The sequence below is a fragment of the Rhinoraja longicauda genome, chromosome 23, assembly GCF_053455715.1.
Source record: "Rhinoraja longicauda isolate Sanriku21f chromosome 23, sRhiLon1.1, whole genome shotgun sequence".
NCBI classification, from domain to species: Eukaryota; Metazoa; Chordata; class Chondrichthyes; order Rajiformes; family Arhynchobatidae; genus Rhinoraja; species Rhinoraja longicauda.
In genome coordinates, this window is record NC_135975.1 from 37,835,267 (window position 1) to 37,852,681 (window position 17,415).

The 17,415-nt window shown below is 43.2% G+C and overlaps 1 long non-coding RNA gene across 2 annotated transcripts; it reads right to left on the minus strand.

The window, feature by feature from the left end:
* Positions 1-2,365: 2,365 nt before the first annotated feature.
* LOC144605143 (uncharacterized) lies at positions 2,366-4,934 on the minus strand. 2 transcript variants are annotated; one of them, XR_013548818.1, is made up of 3 exons: positions 4,841-4,934; positions 3,515-3,602; positions 2,366-2,557 (listed from the first exon to the last, which is right to left on the minus strand). It is a non-coding gene; the product is annotated as an uncharacterized LOC144605143 (long non-coding RNA). The 2 variants fall into 2 exon arrangements; XR_013548817.1 differs by having other exon boundaries at positions 4,614-4,857.
* Positions 4,935-17,415: the final 12,481 nt, after the last annotated feature.

The window sequence follows — 17,415 nt, forward strand, 5'->3', positions numbered from 1 at the left end:
ATATTACATTATTATAATGTAAGAACATCTTTGTATATCCGGAGGATTGAGTTCGTGAATGGAGAACCCGCATTTGGAGTATTGTGAGTAGTTTGGGGCCCCAAATCTGAGGAGGGATGCGCTGACGTTGGAGTGGGTCCAGAGGATGTTCAGTTTCATTTACTTTAAATATTGAGCGTGGAACCATACGATACGATAGAACATTATTGATCACAGGAGGTAAATTGATCTGCAACAGTCATAAGCAAACACAGAGTACATGCAACATAGAAAATAGATGCAGGAGTTGGCCATGCGGCCCTTAGAGCCAGCCATTCAATATGATAATGCTGATCATCCACAATCAATACGAATCCCATATTTTCTCCCCAGCTCCCTTTATTCCGTTAGCCCCGAGAGGAAAATTGTCCCGATGTTATTGGGAGTCCAAAAGACAGGATTCACAGTTTAAGAGTAAGATGTTAGCCATTTAGGACTGAGATGAGGAAAAACCTTTTCACCCATGTGGACAACATCTATGGGGTTCTCTGCCGCAGAAGGCAGTGGAGGCCACTTCACCGGATGATTGGATTTAAGGGCCGAAAATTGTCGTGCTATCGGGTACCGTTTTGGCTGCAGTTCAGGAACAAACAAACAAACAAACAAACAAAGACACACAAGATAATTACAAACAAACAAGAATTTTAATATAAAGATGATAGTACCTGCCTCAACTACCTCATTTGGCAACTTATTCCAAATATCCACCAACCTTTGCGTGAAAAGGTTGCCCATCAGTCCCTTATTTAAAAAATCCCCTCTTATCTTAAAGCAAGGTCCCCTGGTTCTTGACTCTGGGTAAATGACTATGCATTTATCCTATCTTCTCCCCTCATGATCTGAAGCATGGTGTTCTACCAATATTTTTTTTTAAATAAGAAATTAGGAGATTTAACACATACACATACCCACGCGCGCGCGCGCGCACACACACACACACACACACACACACACACACACACACACACACACACACACACACACGCACGCACACACACACACACACACACACACACACACACACACACACACACACACACACACACACACACACACACACACACACACACACACACACACACACACACACACACACACACACACACACACATGGGGACTTCCTCCTCTCCTTCCCCACACATGCACACTTCCGTAAATCTCCCCATCCAAAACCAACCGCACGTACCAGTGGAATGTTCTCCAATCCGGAAGCACCGGCTCCGACATCCCACTCCGTCAACAGAGCAATGCTCTTCATCTCCCCACCCTACAAGAGTTTAATGCCATCGACCCCCAACGCCACCACGGTGATTGTTGTTTCCCGGCGATGTCGACGCTTACTGGGAACACGGGGTTAGCCAGAATTAGACCCTGCATGCCAACAGGAAGAGTCCCGACATCTCAAACTTGTGCATACGTGGGAACATTTGATACTAACATCTGAGAATACTTGAGGACGTTCAACTTTGAACATTGGAGGTGGATGACATTAAACTCTTGTAGGGTGGGGAGATGAAGAGCATTGCTCTGTTGACGGAGTGGGATGTCGGAGCCGGTGCTTCCGGATTGGAGAACATTCCACTGGTACGTGCGGTTGGTTTTGGATGGGGAGATTTACGGAAGTGTGCATGTGTGGGGAAGGAGAGGAGGAAGTCCCCATGTGTGTGTGTGTGTGTGTGTGTGTGTGTGTGTGTGTGTGTGTGTGTGTGTGTGTGTGTGTGTGTGTGTGTGTGTGTGTGTGTGTGTGTGTGTGTGTGTGTGTGTGTGTGTGTGTGTGTGTGTGTGTGTGTGTGTGTGTGTGTGTGTGTGTGTGTGTGTGTGTGTGTGTGTGTGTGTGTGTGTGTGTGTGTGTGTGTGTGTGTGTGTGTGGGTTTCATATGATTAATTTATTTTGAGCACGCTTAGGAGATCCAATGTTTTTAATTTTCGCAGCTTTTTATTCTATTGAAAATATGTGAACATCTGACAGATTGATAAATAATTGTGAAATTAAAAGGTAAAATATATCAACGGATAGAAAAACATAACAGATTTCGCTTTCACTCTGATTCGAAACGTCAACATGACAACAACTAAATCGTAGACATATTAGTCTCATCTGAGTAACCGTTAAACGGAGCCTTATCTCCAGGAGGTTCCAGTCACGGTCCTGGTGCACAATGACCATAACTGTTATAACCCAGGATGGACACTGGAATCGGATTTAATTTCGAAATGCCTTGACGCTAGGATTAGTACAGCTACAATCTTAACGGGTGCTGCCAGGATCAGCAGATAGTAGCAGACAGCGTGCAAGAGGAAAGTGTATTTAAAAATATTCAGCGTTCACCGGAGAGTGGGCCCGCGCGCGCCTCTGCGACAACCTGGTTCATTGAGGCCGGTGACCTCATAGAGATCCGAGAGTCTTTCTGGAGGTTATTATCCTGTAAATAACTGTTCATTTGGAGAATCAGGCTGAGGCGGGATATCACATCTGGCCGCAGCTCATGGCATTTCTCGTGAGGCAGAGACGGAAAGACTGAAGGAAAGATAAGCACTATAAACAGGCAAGATGAGAAAACGAGCAACTTGTTTCAACAATCCGAATCGCACAGAATACTGCGTGGCACGAACAACCCCGTGTCTTGGAAACAGGGTGTGGAGGCATAATCTGTTAAAACTGTGTACTCAGTTAAACATTATCAGACTGCGATGAACTTTGTCAAGCGTTTATCAATTTACCGTCAGAGCCCATAAAGCTGAGTGGCTGCGATCGGAATCTGGAGACCTTGTAAGGTCGGGCAGTAGAAAAACTGTAACCAGTGGTTTTCCGATAAAACATCCACTTCGCATTTTTATCGAACTATTCAATGGGGTTCATATTTGACAATTTTTTATCATATTTTCTATGTAGGAATTATTGTGGTCAATTGTATTTTGCATGAGCAAACTTACCAATCTAGATGTTTGCAACCATAATAAACAAATATAACATAATGAGAGGCATAGTTCGGATAGACTATGGTGTCGTACTGGGTGGAATTTGGGGGGGGTGGGGTGGTATGCAAAAGGGTTTGTCGCAGGAATTTGAGGGTAATGATCTCCGAATAACTTTCGATGTCAGGTGCTTAATAAAATAAGACTGGTTAAGAATTGGGGTGAAGGGCGAAGACCAGAAGCCGTTACTATTGAACCCTCTCTGAAGCTGTTACAATTGTTGTGGAGACGTGGTTGTTGTCAACATGCGCTGATGTTGTAAGGTTTGATCAAACATTATGTTGGAACTCTTCGTTTGAATGAGTCTTTGTGTAATTATGTACCAGTATCGGGGATCAGGGTGTGAACGTGTTTGCTGATGAGGCTGAAGTCCAGCTGAAATTTAGTCGGGGTGTGTTCACTTATTGTTAGGACCTATAAAACTCAATCACTCGGATACGCTTCAAGCAGAATCGGGAGTTCAGCGCCAGGTAGGAAGAAAAACTATATGGGGCAACACCTTTGTGTGTCCATCGGAAAACCTTCCATGGTAGTATTTCTATGCAGCTGCATAATCGGGTCCGCAGATTAATGTTTCAATAATGGGTCTGAAAGGAAATAGATTTTTGTTTAACAATACGTATTTCGCAAAATTCAAAACCAAACTTCCTCGAGTAATCTCAGCAGCTGCTGATAACAATTTTGCAATCCATTGCTCCCAGTAATGAGCAAGTTTTAAATCTTGAGACCTTTTCTGCCGACATGCAGGACCTGACTATGGCAACGGGTCGTCGTCGACAATGCCGATGAACAATATCTGTCACCGGGGGGGGTGGTGGGTTAATGGGAAGTGAGTCCGTGAATTATAACAACAGCTATAAACAATTAGTGTAACATTCCATTCCATTATTCCATATAATTCCAGTAGATCTGCTATTTTTCACAAGTGTTATAATCCGTCTTTATCATTTGTAATTGAAAGTGCATCAGATATAATGTGGTGGTTTCCTTTCTTGTCAATGCACTTAGCCCGAAAAGAGTGGGCAAAACTGTTCCATCGGCCAGATCAGTTTTATGAAGTGAACGATACAGAATAGCATTTTAAAAAACACAGTTCGACCCGTCAGGGGAATATTTTGTGGGGTAATGCAGCTCTTGCAATTCACACGAATAATGTATCCTGAGGACGGTTAGAAGATCCAATTGTGTTCATTTTCATAGCTTTTTATTCTAGCGGAAATATTTAACATGTAACACAGATTGGTAAATAATTAGGGAATTAAAATGTTAAAGAGAAAAAAAACCAACAGATACACCAAGTATAATTTCGCTTTCACTCTGATGTGGAATATTATCATGACAAAACTAAACCATGGAGAAATTGGTTAAAATTCTATGCTTTAAACGGAATCATATCTCCAGGAGGTGAAATTTTCGGTCTTGCTAAACAATGACCTTAACAGCAATGATCCAAGACTTTCGCAATGTCTTGCTGCCAGGATTACCACAGCAACAATTCAAACGCGCACGGTAATGATCTGCTGAAAGTATCACAGTGTGCAAGAGGAAAGAGTATTTCAAAATATTCAGCGTTCACCAGAGATTGGGCCCGCGCTCACCTCTGCGCCAACCTTGTTCCTGGAGGCTGGTGTCGTCATAGAGATCTCCTGCATGTGTCTCTGGAGGTTGTTATCCTGTTAATAAAAGTTTGTTTTGTGAACCATGTATCATCAGCCTGGGGTGGGATATCACACCTGACCACTGCTCATGGCGTTTCTTGTCAGTAAGAGAGGGAAAATGTAATCCGAAGGAAAAAGTAAGCACTGTAACCGGGCACGGTCCTCACCAAGGTCCAACGAGGCAATCTGTTCAAACAATCTGAATCATACGACCATTAGTTGATTCGCAACAAGGCCGGAGTTGAAACCATTGCACGGAGGCATCAACTGATAAAGCTGTGAACATAGCTAATCATTATCAGACTGATATGAACTTTGCCCAGGTTGTGCTCATTTATGGTCAGAACATATAATGCTGGCTTGATGTGATCAGAATAAGAATACAGCGTACAAAGCGGGGCAGTAGAAAACATTAACTTAATGGATTTCGAACAAAGGAGCCACTTCTCACTTTTATTGACTGACCAATACTGTTCATTGTTAAACAGTTCTTGTTGCACTTGCTGTCGTGCAATTAATGCGGCCAATATTGTTTCGCCCGGTAAAACGTAGCAATCTACAATTTTGCAATAAAAGGAGAAAAAATATAAAATTAATAATGGCACAGTCAGGATAGAAATAGGTACATGCACATTCGTTTTCAGAACAATTAAAGACACGCGGTTCAGAAAGGGATAGGAATGGAGACCTACCGTTCCATAAAACAGATGTTGTTGCCAAGGTAAATTCTGAGGAAAGAGAATTGGACACGTTGCATTTTTGTTTGAAGAGAACAAAATTGCATTCGCCCGAAATTAAATTATTGGAAAATGAAAGGATTAACAATGGGTTAATTGCCTGTCCGGATTGTGCAACAGGTCCCCAAATAGTCAACTTGAGTTGGAGGAACAAATATGCTGGGTGATTGCGGATAGTTGCAATAATAGTAGTATTGTCATGGGAGGGCGTGGGATAGGGAGTTTGAATTTTGCAAACAATTACTTTTGTTTTACATTTTTTTTAAATGGAGTTATAGAAGGTGTAAAGAAAAAGGAGAAAACTACAGTGTGAAACACTCAGCACATTGGACAGCACTTGAGGAAGTCCCAGTTCTGATACATCATTGCACTTTCCACTGTTTTCAGCATTTTCTAACAATAAATTGAATAAGCTATGTCTCTATTAAAAAACAAACAATCATTTGTACTTGGGAAGATCGCACATGATAGTTGGCCAAATGTGCTCAATTTAACTGCTAGATGTTGTTTAAAGGCAGAGAGAGATCAATAGTTGTATTAGTTACGGTCAGGAACTCCCACTTTTTATCACTAATTCGATATTTGTCGATGAAATCAGAGATCTGCAGCACAGTAATAAATGAAGTTTGCAAGCAAGATTTTCATCAGTTAAATAAATAATGGAAAAAATGTCCCAATGTTGGGGGAGTCCAGAACCAGGGGCCACAGTCTTAGAATAAATGGGAAGCCATTTAAAAATGAGGTGAGAAGGAACTTTTTCACCCAGAGAGTTGTGAATTTGTGGAATTCTCTGCCACAGAGCGCAGTGGAGGCCAAATCACTGGATGGATTTAACAGATTTAGTTAGAGCTCTAGGGACTAGTGAAATCAAGGGATATGAGGAGAGAGCAGGAACGGGTTATAGATTGTGAACGATCAGCCATGATCACAATGAATGGCGGTGCTGGCTCGAAGGGCCGAATGGCCTCCTCCTGCACATATTTTGTATGTTTCCATGTTTCCATGAATAGCTCTGACAATAGGAGCATGGTCGTCACTTCTCCCAAAGTCGGTTGTGGTTGAATCGGTGTGACAGCTGGTTGCTGAGAGGAATAATGTTTAATAGTCTTTTAAGTTCAATAGTATGTTAGATGGGGTTTAGGAAGAGGTTAGTGTGTCCCATTGAAGCGGCTGAACGGCTGAAGCCACTGCATTCTCCCTTGGGCCACCTGGACGGTGTGGGAACGTCTGTCCATGTCAAGCAGGAGCCTGGTCTCCCCGAAACAAGGGTTGTGTCGACCCCAAGTGTTACCGTCGGATTTAGTTTTCCGATAGGGAGTGAGCAAGAGGCGTCTGTGAGCCTGCATGGGTGTGACCGGGCAGTCCGGGATCTGTGACGCCCGGTACATTGGATCAGACAGTGGGGTTGTGTTAAATGTCAAGGCAATGTTTTCCTTTGAATTCTATTGTTGCCTTACATTATGGTCAATAATTTTTATTGCAGAGCTTCAGAGTCTGGGAACGCATCTCATCGTCATCGTCATGGCCGACAGTGACGACCGCGAGGGCAATACAGGAACCTGTACATCAAGCAATAAGAAAGGTTTGTGGAGGCGTCTGTGAAATATTAATACTGCCCTGTATTAATACTGACAGTGGGTCTGGATTTAGTGCAGTGCGAACCGTCTCATTGATGACCACTCTTTTTGGAAGCAAATGTTTTCTGTTTCTGATTAAGTCATAATACGTCTGCCACCTGTCAATCTCTCTACTCCAATCCCATTTGTCAGCACGTTACCTGCCCCTTACTATTCCCTTACAATTCCAATGCTCATCCAAGTCCTCCTAAAATGGTTTGAGAGGACCTGCCTCCAACACCAGCTCAGGCAGTGTGTCACAGACCGCGGCCATCCTCTGAAAGATTCTTCCTGAGAGATAATCCTCTTAACCTTATAATCCTCACCTTATATCGATTCTCTTGGTCTTAGGCACTTCTACTATGGAGAGAAGTAATTTCGCCATTGAACCTCACATTTTTCATAGTTTTCTGCATCTCTATCAGATCGTCGCTCGCCTGCTCCTGCTTCAAGGATGACAACTTCAACAAATATTCAGTCCTAAGTAATATCCTGCTTATCCTCCTCCGCACCCTCTCCAGCACAATGACGTAATTCTCATAGTATGGATACAAGAATTGTACACGCGCTTTAAACTTATGGCGTAATCAACTTCCTATAATGTCGGAATTGACCACTCTGCACTTACCTTCTATGCTGCAGCGAATAACAAGAAGCAAGCTAAATGTTGTCTTCACATGTGCTATTGACTTTAGCGAAATATATGGATTTGTACTCAAAGATCTCTTGTTTAGAGTCATAGTGTGATACAATGTGGAAAAATGCCCTTCGGCCCAACTCGCCCACACCGGCCAACAATGTTCGAACAATGTCCAGCGCATGGTCCATATCTCTCTAAACCTGTCCTATTCATATACCTGTCTAACTGTTTCATAAATGATAGGACAGTCCCAGCCTCAAATACCTCTTCTGGCAGCTTGTTCCTGACACCCACCACCCGGTGTATGAAAAAAGTTACCCCTCGGATTAGCGGAACAACCTCGGCTCTTGATTTTCACTGTGAATGTCCTGCCCTTATTTGACCCTCCAACATGCATCAACTCAACCTGATCAGGATTACATTTGATATGCCACTTCTCTGCTTCACATCTTGAATAATTGTCCACAAATATGGGTTCAAATCAAGCCACGGCAGTAGAAATTAATCAAGTGATCACAATAATATTGGCAGCTAACTGAAAGGTCAAAGTCAATAATACTTTGAATAAATTATCACAGTGTCTCAAAGTATCAATCATTTAGTTTTTAGACTGGATATCTGGAAAGAGCATAGGAGCAGATTCAAGGCAGCTTCTTCAACGCTCTATCAGTTTCGCGAACTAAGGATGTATAATATAAGCTGAGGATGTATTCGTGTTCTCCCAATTTACCACGTTGCGGCCTCTGAAAAAGAAGATTGGACAGAAAGAATTGTCCCACTCTGGTCATTCATTCTTCTCCCTCCTGCCATCCGTTTGAAAGCACATAAATTTGTAAGTGCGCTCCATCATACACAGGAACAGAGTCATCTCCTCTGTGTAATCAGACGTTTCAATGGTCCTTTCATAACGTAGCGGACTGTTAGATTCCCATCTCCCCGATTGTGGGCTTTGGACTTTGTCTGAGGAATGAATTGATGCGCTACAATGCTGAGAACTACTTTCTGTACTATGTATCTCCACCTTTACTTTAAGTGTTTTCTCGACATTGAACTGTGTGTGGTATATCTGTTCTGTTTGGATAGCATGCAAAACAAATATTTTCACTGTACATCCGTAAGTAATATTTGTACATCCGTACAAATATTTTCACTGTACATCCATGGAAGCATTTGTAATCATTTCCCAGAGTTCTATATAGACAATAGACAATAGACAATAGGTGCAGGAGTAGGCCCTTCGAGCCAGCACCGCCATTCAATGCGATCATGGCTGATCACTCTCAATCAGTACCCCGTTCCTGCCTTCTCCCCATACCCCCTCACTCCGCTATAGATTCAGGATCAGTTCTTGTGGATTGGAGGGTAGCTTATGTTATCCCACTTCTTAAGAAAGGAGGGAGAGAGAAAACAGGGAATGTTAGACCAGTTAGCCTGACATCGGTGTGGGGAAAATGCTGGAGTAAATTATAAAAAATGTAATAGCGGCACATTTGGATAGCAGTAACAGGATCGGTCCCAGACAGCATGGATTTACGAAGGGGAATTTATGCTCGACTAATTTCTTATAATTTTTTTAGGATGTAACTGGGAAATGGATAAGGAAGAGTAAGTGGATGTGGTGTCACTTGATTTTCTGAAAGCCTTTGATAAGGTCCAACATAGAACATTAGTGGGCAAAATTAGAGCACCTGGTAGGGCAATGACATGGATAGAAAATTGGTTGGCAGACAGGAAACGAAGAGTAGGGATAAACGGATCCCTTTCAGAATGGCAGGCAGTGACAAGTAGGGTACTGCAAGGCTCGGTGCTCGGCCCGCAGCTGTCTACAATATACATTGGGCCTTCTGCAGTCGCATAGGACCCTGGTGAGACCACGTCTGGGGTATTGTGCGCAGTTTTAGTCTCCAAATTGGAGGAATTACATTCTTGCTATTGAGGAAGTGCAGCGTATGTTCACAGGGTTAATTTTTGGGATGGCGGGAATGTCATATGTTGAAAGAATGGAGCAACTGGGCTTGCATACACTGGAATTTAGAAGGATGAGAGGGAATCTTATTGAAACATATGATTATTAAGGAATTGGGCACGCTGGAGGCCGGGACATGTTCTCGATGTTGGGGGAGTCCAGAATCCGGGGCCATATTTTAAGAATAAGTGGTAGGCCATATAGAACAGAGACGAGGGAAACTTTTTCACCTAGAGAGTTCTGAATCTGTGGAATTCTCTGCCTCAGAAGGCAGCGGAGGCCGATTCTCTGGATGCTTTCAAGAGAGAGTTAGATATAGCTTTCAAAGTTAGTGGAGTCAAAGGATATGGGGAGAAGGCATAAACGGGGTACTGATTGTGGATGATCAGCCATAATCACAGTGAATGGCGGTGCCGGCTCGAAGGGGAGAATGGCCTCCTCCTGTACCGATTGTCTATTTTCTATTGTCTATTTGTAAATATGACACCATTAAAGCGAAACCTAAAATGAATGCGTGGCTGAGGATTAGTTACAGAGGACGGAGATTCAGATATTTGGACCATTCGGTTCTCCACTGCGGCACAGGTGACTTGAGGTGGAACTAGTTACACCTGAACTGGAAGGGGACTAGCATCCTGGTGGCATGTTTGCAAGTGCTGCCAAAGATGGTTTGTGCCAGAGCGGCTGAGGGACAGAATCCAAAGTAGTTCTGAATGAGGTGTGAGTCAGCGAGTACTTTGTGACCAGTGACCACAGTTCCATTAGCTTTGAAATCGTGTCTAGAATATATATTAATGATTTGGATGATGGAATTAGAAGTAACACTCGCAAGTTTGCAAATGACACAAAGCTAGATGGCAGTGTGAACTACGAAGAGGATGTTAGGAGGTTGCAGTGTGACTTGGACATGTTGAGTGAGTGGGCAGATGCATGGAAAATGCAGTATAATGTAGATAAACATGAGATTATGACTTTGGCGGCAAAAACAAGGAGGCAAATTATTAACTCAACGGTGTCACATTAGGTAAAGGGGACGTGTATCGAAACCTGGATGTCCTTGTATACCAGTCACTGAAAGTAAACATGCAGGTACAGCAGGCAGTGAAGAAAGCTAAGGGCATTTTGGCCTTCATAACGAGAGGATTTGAGTAAAGTATAGGAGTAAAGAGCTCGTTCTGCATTTATATATGGCCCTGATGAGACCGCATCTGGAGTATTGTGTGCAGTTTTGGTCTCCGAGTTTCAGGAAGTACATCCTTGCTATCGAGGCATTGCGGCGTAATTTCACGAGGGTAATCCCCGGGATGGCGGAACTGTCATATGAGAAAAGATTGGAAAGACTGGGCTTGATTTCATTGGAGTTTAGAAGGATGAGGGGGGATCTTATAGAGACGTATACAATTATGAAAGGACTGGGCAAGTTGGATGCAGGAAAAAATGTTCCCAGTGTTGGGGGAGTCCAGAACCAGGGGCCATAGTGTAAAAATAAAGGGTAGTCCATTTAAACGTGAGGTGAGAAAAAAACCTTTTTCACCCAGAGAGTTGTGAATTGGTGGAATTCTCTACAACCGAAGGCAGGGGAGGCCAATTCACGAGAACATAAGAACAAAATCAGGAGGGCAACAATGGTGCACATGACGTGTCGAGCGATTAGGGAGAAGCCAAAGAGATTTACATATATTAGGGGGGAAATGGTAACTGGAGAGTGAACGGATACCAACAGTTGTCAAACTATGTGAACAGCTGTAGGAGATTGGCTGGGTTATTAATTCAAATTTCGCCTCTGTATTTATCTCTGAGGCCTGAACAGGTGTATCCATAGCCACTGTGAACAGGTAGAGTAGACAGTGCAGGAGCCATGGCTGAGAAATATAAATCATCGTTGGACGTGTGCGAGGTGCTGATTATTTGAAGGTAGATTATGCTTTGCGTCTCTTTCAAAAGTGATGCTAAGGAAAGCTTGATAACTATATACCTGCAAACCTAACGTCTGTCGTACAAAAGTTGCTGAAAGGGCTATAAAGCCATAATATCTAGGTATTTGAAAAGACAGAGTTTGTTTCGGGGCAGTCGGCATGGTTTTGACACCGGAGATGGTCTTTCACAAATTTGATTGGTGTTTTTAAGAAGTAACTTAGAAGTAACTAAGAAGGTTGATAAAGACAGGGTTAGAGACATAGTCCATATAGATTTCAGTCAGACCTTTGATAAGTTTCGTTGTGGTAGGTTAGATCCTCCTATGGGGTCCTCGATGAGATAGCTAACTGCATGCGGAATTGGCGTGATGGCTGGAAGCAGAGCGATGGTGGAAGATTGTTTTCCGGACTGGAGGCCTGTGAATGGTGCGATACTTGGTGTCCGTGTTGGGCCCCCTGCTATCTGATTGACTGATTGATACTTTATTTTCATGTGTACTTAGTACAGTCACGTTCGTTGTTTTGCTTACAGTGTACATATGCAAGAGTCGACACGTAAAAAGTGCCGACAACGTTGCAAAAGTACACGTAATAGTCCCACTTCATCCTCCCCTCGCCTCTTTGATCTCTGCTCTCACTACGAGAACAAACAAACTCGATACAAATATTTGCAGAATTTTGGCAAGTATGATGTTGTGGGAATTAAAGAGACATGGCTACAAGAGGACCAGGGCTGGGAACTGAATATTCAGGTGTACAAAACGTATAGAAAAGACAGGCATGTGGGCAGAGGGGGTGGGGTCGCTCTGTTGGTAAGGAATGATATTCACCCCCTTGCAAGGGGTGACATAGAATCAGGAGATGTAGAATCAGTATGGATAGAAATGAGTAATTGTAAGGGTAAAACGATCCTAATGGGAGTTATCTACAGACTCCCAAACAGTAGCCTCGACATAGGGTGCAAGTTGAATCAAGGGCTAAAGTTGGCATGTGGCAAATGTAGTCCTACGGTGGTTATGGGAGATTTCAACATGCAGGTAGACTGGGGAAATCAGGTTAGTAATAGACCCCAGGAGTTAGTGGAGTGCCTCCGAGATGTACTCTTTTAACACCTTGTACTGGAGCCTACCAGGGAGAAGGCAATTCTAGATTTAGTGTTGTGTAATGAAACAGATCTGGTAAGGGGACTCGAGGTAAAAGAGCCATTAGGAGGCAGTGATCACAATATGATAAGATTTACTCTACAAATTGAGAGGCAGAAGGAAAAATCGGAAGTGTCAGTATTACAGTATAGCAAAGGGGATTACAGAGGCTAGAGGCAGGAGCTGGCCAGATTTGACTGGAAGGAGGCCCTAGCAGGGAAGACGTGGAACAGCAATGGCAGGTATCCTGCGAATAATGCAGAAGTTCAGGATCAATTTAACCCAAAGATAGGGGAAAGATTCTAAGGAGAGTAAGAGGCACTCGTGGCTGACAAGGGAAGTCAAGTACAGCATAAAAATAAAATAGAAGAAGTATAACATTACAAAGAAGAGTGGGAAGGCAGAGGATTGGGACTATTTTAAAGAGCAACAGAAGATAACTAAAAAGGCAATACGGGGAGAAAAGATGAAGTACGAGGGTAAGCTACCCAATAATATAAAGGAGGATAGTAAAAGCTATTTTAGGTACGTGAATAAAAAACAAATAGTCAGGGCAATTTTGGGTCCCTTGAAGAAGACAGAAGCAGGGGAATTTATTATAGGGAACAAGGAAATGGCAGACGAGTTGAATCGGCACTTTGGATCTGTCTTCACTAAGGAAAATAAAAACAATCTCCCAGATGTTCGAGTGGCCAGAGATCCTAGGGTGACGGAGGAAATGAAAGAGATTCACATTAGGCAGGAAATGGTGTTGGGTAGACTAATGAGACTGAAGGTTGATAAATCCCCAGGGCCTGGTGGTGGTGCATCGCAGGGTACTTAAGGAGGTGGCTGTAGAAATCATGGACGCATTGGTGATCATTTTCCAATGTTCTATAGATTCAGGATCAGATCCTGTGGATTGGTGGATAGATAATGTTATCCCACTTTTTAGGAAAGGAGAGAGAGAGAAAACGGGAAATTATAGACCAGTTAGTCTGACATCAGTGGTGGGGAAGATGCTGGAGTCCATTATAAAAGACGAAATTGGGGAGCATTTGGATAGCAGTAACAGGATCATTCCGAGTCAGCATGGATTTACGAAGGGGAAATCATGCTTGACAAATCTTTTGGAATTTTTTGAGGATGTAAGTAGGAAAAATGACAGGGGAGAGCTGGTGGATGTGGTGCACCTCGACGTCCAGAAAGCCTTCGACAAGGTCCCACATAGGATATTAGTGGGCAAAATTAGAGCACGTGGTATTTATTTGGGGTATGGTACTGACCTGGATAGAAAATTGGTTGGCAGACAGGAAACAAAGAGTGCGGGCAAATGGGTCCCTTTGAGAATGGCAGGCAGTGACTAGTGGGGTACCGCATGGCTCGGTGCTGGGTCCGCAGTTATTTTCAATATACATTAATGACTAGGAAGAAGGGATTGAAAGTACCATTAGCGAATTTGCAGACGATACAAAGCTGGGTGGTAGTGTGAACTGTGAGGAAGGTGATCTGAGGTTGCAGGGTGACTTGGACAGGTTTTGTGAGTGGGCGGATGCATGGCAGATGCAGTGTAATGTGCGTAAGTGTGAGGTTATCCACGTTGGTGATAAGAATAGGAAGGCAGATTATTATCTGAACGATATCAAGTTAGGAACATTGGACGTACAACGTGATCTGGGTGGCCTAGTGCATCAGTCACTGAAAGGAAGCATGCAGGTACAGCAAGCAGTGAAGAAAGCCAATGGAAATCCTGCCTTCATAACAAGAGTAGTTGAGTATAGGAGCAAAGAGGTTTTTCTGCAGCTGTACACGGCCGTAGTGAGAGCGCACCTGGAGTACTGTGTGCAGTTTTGGTCTCCAAATTTGAGGAAGGATATTTTTACTATTGAGGGCGTGCAGCGTATGTTTACTGTGTTGATTCCAGAAATGGCGCGACTGTCATGTGTTGAATGACTGGAGCGACTAGGCTTATATACACTGGAATTTAGAAGGATGAGAGAGGATCTTATCGAAACATATAAGATTATTAAGGGGTTGGATACGTTAGAGGCAGGAAACATGTTCCCAATGTTGGGGGAGTCCAGAACCAGGGGCCACAGTTTAAGAATACGGGGTAGGCCATTTAGAACTGAGATGAGGAAAAACCTTTTGCAGTCGGAGAGTTGTAAACCTGTGGAATTCTCTGCCTAAGAATGCAATGGAGGCCAATTCTCTGAATGCATTCAAGAAAGAGCTAGATAGACTTCTTAACGATAACGGAGTCAGGGGTATGGGGAGAAGGCACGAACGGGATGCTGATTGAGAATGATTAGTCATGATCACATTGAATGGTGATGCTGGCTCGAAGGGCCGAATGGCTTACTCCTGCACCTATTGCCTATTGCCTATTGCTTATTGTCTATGGAAGCGGATGATAATTTGAGGTCACCTATCCACACCATGGCTGAAGTTTCAAATGCGGCTGGGGCACCAGTGACATCAGCAACAAAGAACGAGGAGATGATGCAAGGGTCGGAGATTCAGATATTTGGACAATATGGATCTCGTCAGGGATAGTGCTGACCTGTAGACGAGGAACCTGAACTGGAAGGAGACTGACAACCTGTGGGGCTGTTTTAAAAGTGCTGCAAAAAAAATGATAAACAGATTTTGCTGGGGGACAGAAATTAGTATTCAAACTGTTCACACTGAGATGTCAGTGGACGAGCACTTTGTGATCAATGACTACAAATCGATGAGCTTTGAAACCCTTTGTAAATGAACAGTTCTGGCATTCAATGTAAAATTTTAAATTGTGTGGTGGAAGTCCACCTTTGACAGTAAGAGATAGGAACAGTGATTGGAGTAAGTCGTATGTGGGCAAAGACGCATCTGAAAGGGAAAGTTTTTAAATTGTAATATTGAGATTTTAAGATATGCATGTTGTTAGTTAAGTACAAGTAAGGAACCCAGGATGATGAAAGAAATTGAGGCTCTGGTTGAATCAAGAGTTAAAATTGGCATGGCGCAAAAGTAATGCTCCGGTGGTTATGGGAGATATCAACATGCAGGTAGACTGTGAAAATCAGCTTGTCAATGGCCCGCTAAATGGAAGTTTGTGGAGTGCCTCCGAGATGGATACTTAGAGCAGTTTCTACGGGAGCCTACCAGGGAGAAGGTAATTCTGGATTTACTTTTGTGTAATGAACCGGATTTGATAAGGGAACTCAACGTAAAAGAGCCATTAGGAGGAAGTGATCATAATATGATCAGTTATAATATACAATTTAAGAGGGAGAAGGGGAAATCGAAGGGCCAGTATAACAGTTAGCAGTTGAGCAAGGGGGACTATGGAGGCATGAGACAGGAGCTGGCCAGAGTTGATTGGAAAGATACCCTAGCAGGGAAGACGGTGGAACAACAATGGCATGTATTTCTGGGAATAATACAGAAGGTGCAGGATCAGTTCATTCCAAAGAGGAAGGAAGATTCTAAGGGGAGTAAGCGGCAACCGTGGCTGACAAGGGAAGTCAAGGACAGTATAAAAATAAAGAAGTGTAACATAGCAAAGATGAGCGGGAAGCCAGAGGATTGTAACTCTTTTAAAGAGCAACAAAAGATAACAAAAAAGGCAATACGGGGAGAATAGATGAGGTGCGAAGGTAAGCTAGCCAAGAATATAAAGGAGGATTATAAAAGCTTCTTTAGGTACGTGAAGAGGAAAAATATGTTTAAGACAAACGAGGGTCCCTTGAAGACAGAATCGTGTGAATTTATTATGGTGAACAAGGAAATTGCAGACGAGTTGAACATATTCTTTCGATCTGTCTTCACTAAGGAAGACACCAACAATCTCCCAGATGTACTAGTGGACAGAGATGCTAGGGTGTCGGAGGAACTGAAGGAAATTCACATTAGGCAGGAAATAGTGTTGGGTAGACTGATCTGACTGAAGGCTGATAAATCCCCAGGGCCTGACGGTGTACATCCCGGGATACGTAAGGAAGTGGCTCTAGAAGGAAGTGGACGCATTGGTGATCATGTTCCAATGTTCTATAGATTCAGGATCAGTTCCTGTGGATTGGAGAGTAGCTAACGTTATCCCACTTTTTAAGAAAGGAGGGAGAGAGAATCCGGGAAATTATAGACCAGTTAGCCTAACATCAGTGGTGGGGAAGATGCTGGAGTCAATTATAAAGTAAGAAGTTGCGGAACATTTGGATGGCGGTAACAGGATCGTTAGGAGTCAGCATGGATTTACGAAGGGGAAATCATGCTTGACTGATCTTCTGGGATTTTTTGAAGATGTAACTGGGAAAATGGACAAGGGAGAGGCAGTGGGTGTGGTTTAACTGGAATTTCAGGAAGCCTTTGATAAGGTCCTACATAGAAGATTGGTGGGCAAGATTAGAGCACATGGTATTGGAGGTAGAGTACTGACATGGATAGAAAATTGGTTGACAGACAGAAAGCAAAGAGTGGGGATCAATGGGTCCCTTTCAGAATGCCAGGCAGTGACTAGTGGAGCACCGCAAAGTTTGCTGCTGGGACTGCAGCTATTTACAATATACATCAATAACTTAGATGAAGGGATTAAAAATAACATTAGCAAATTAGCGGATGACGCATAGCTGGGTGGCAGTGTGAACTCTGAGGAGGATGCTATCAGGATGCAGGGTGACTTAGACAGGTTGTGTGAGTGGGAAGATTCATGGCAAATGCCGTTTAATGAGGATAAATGTGAGGTTATCAACTTTGGTGGAAAGA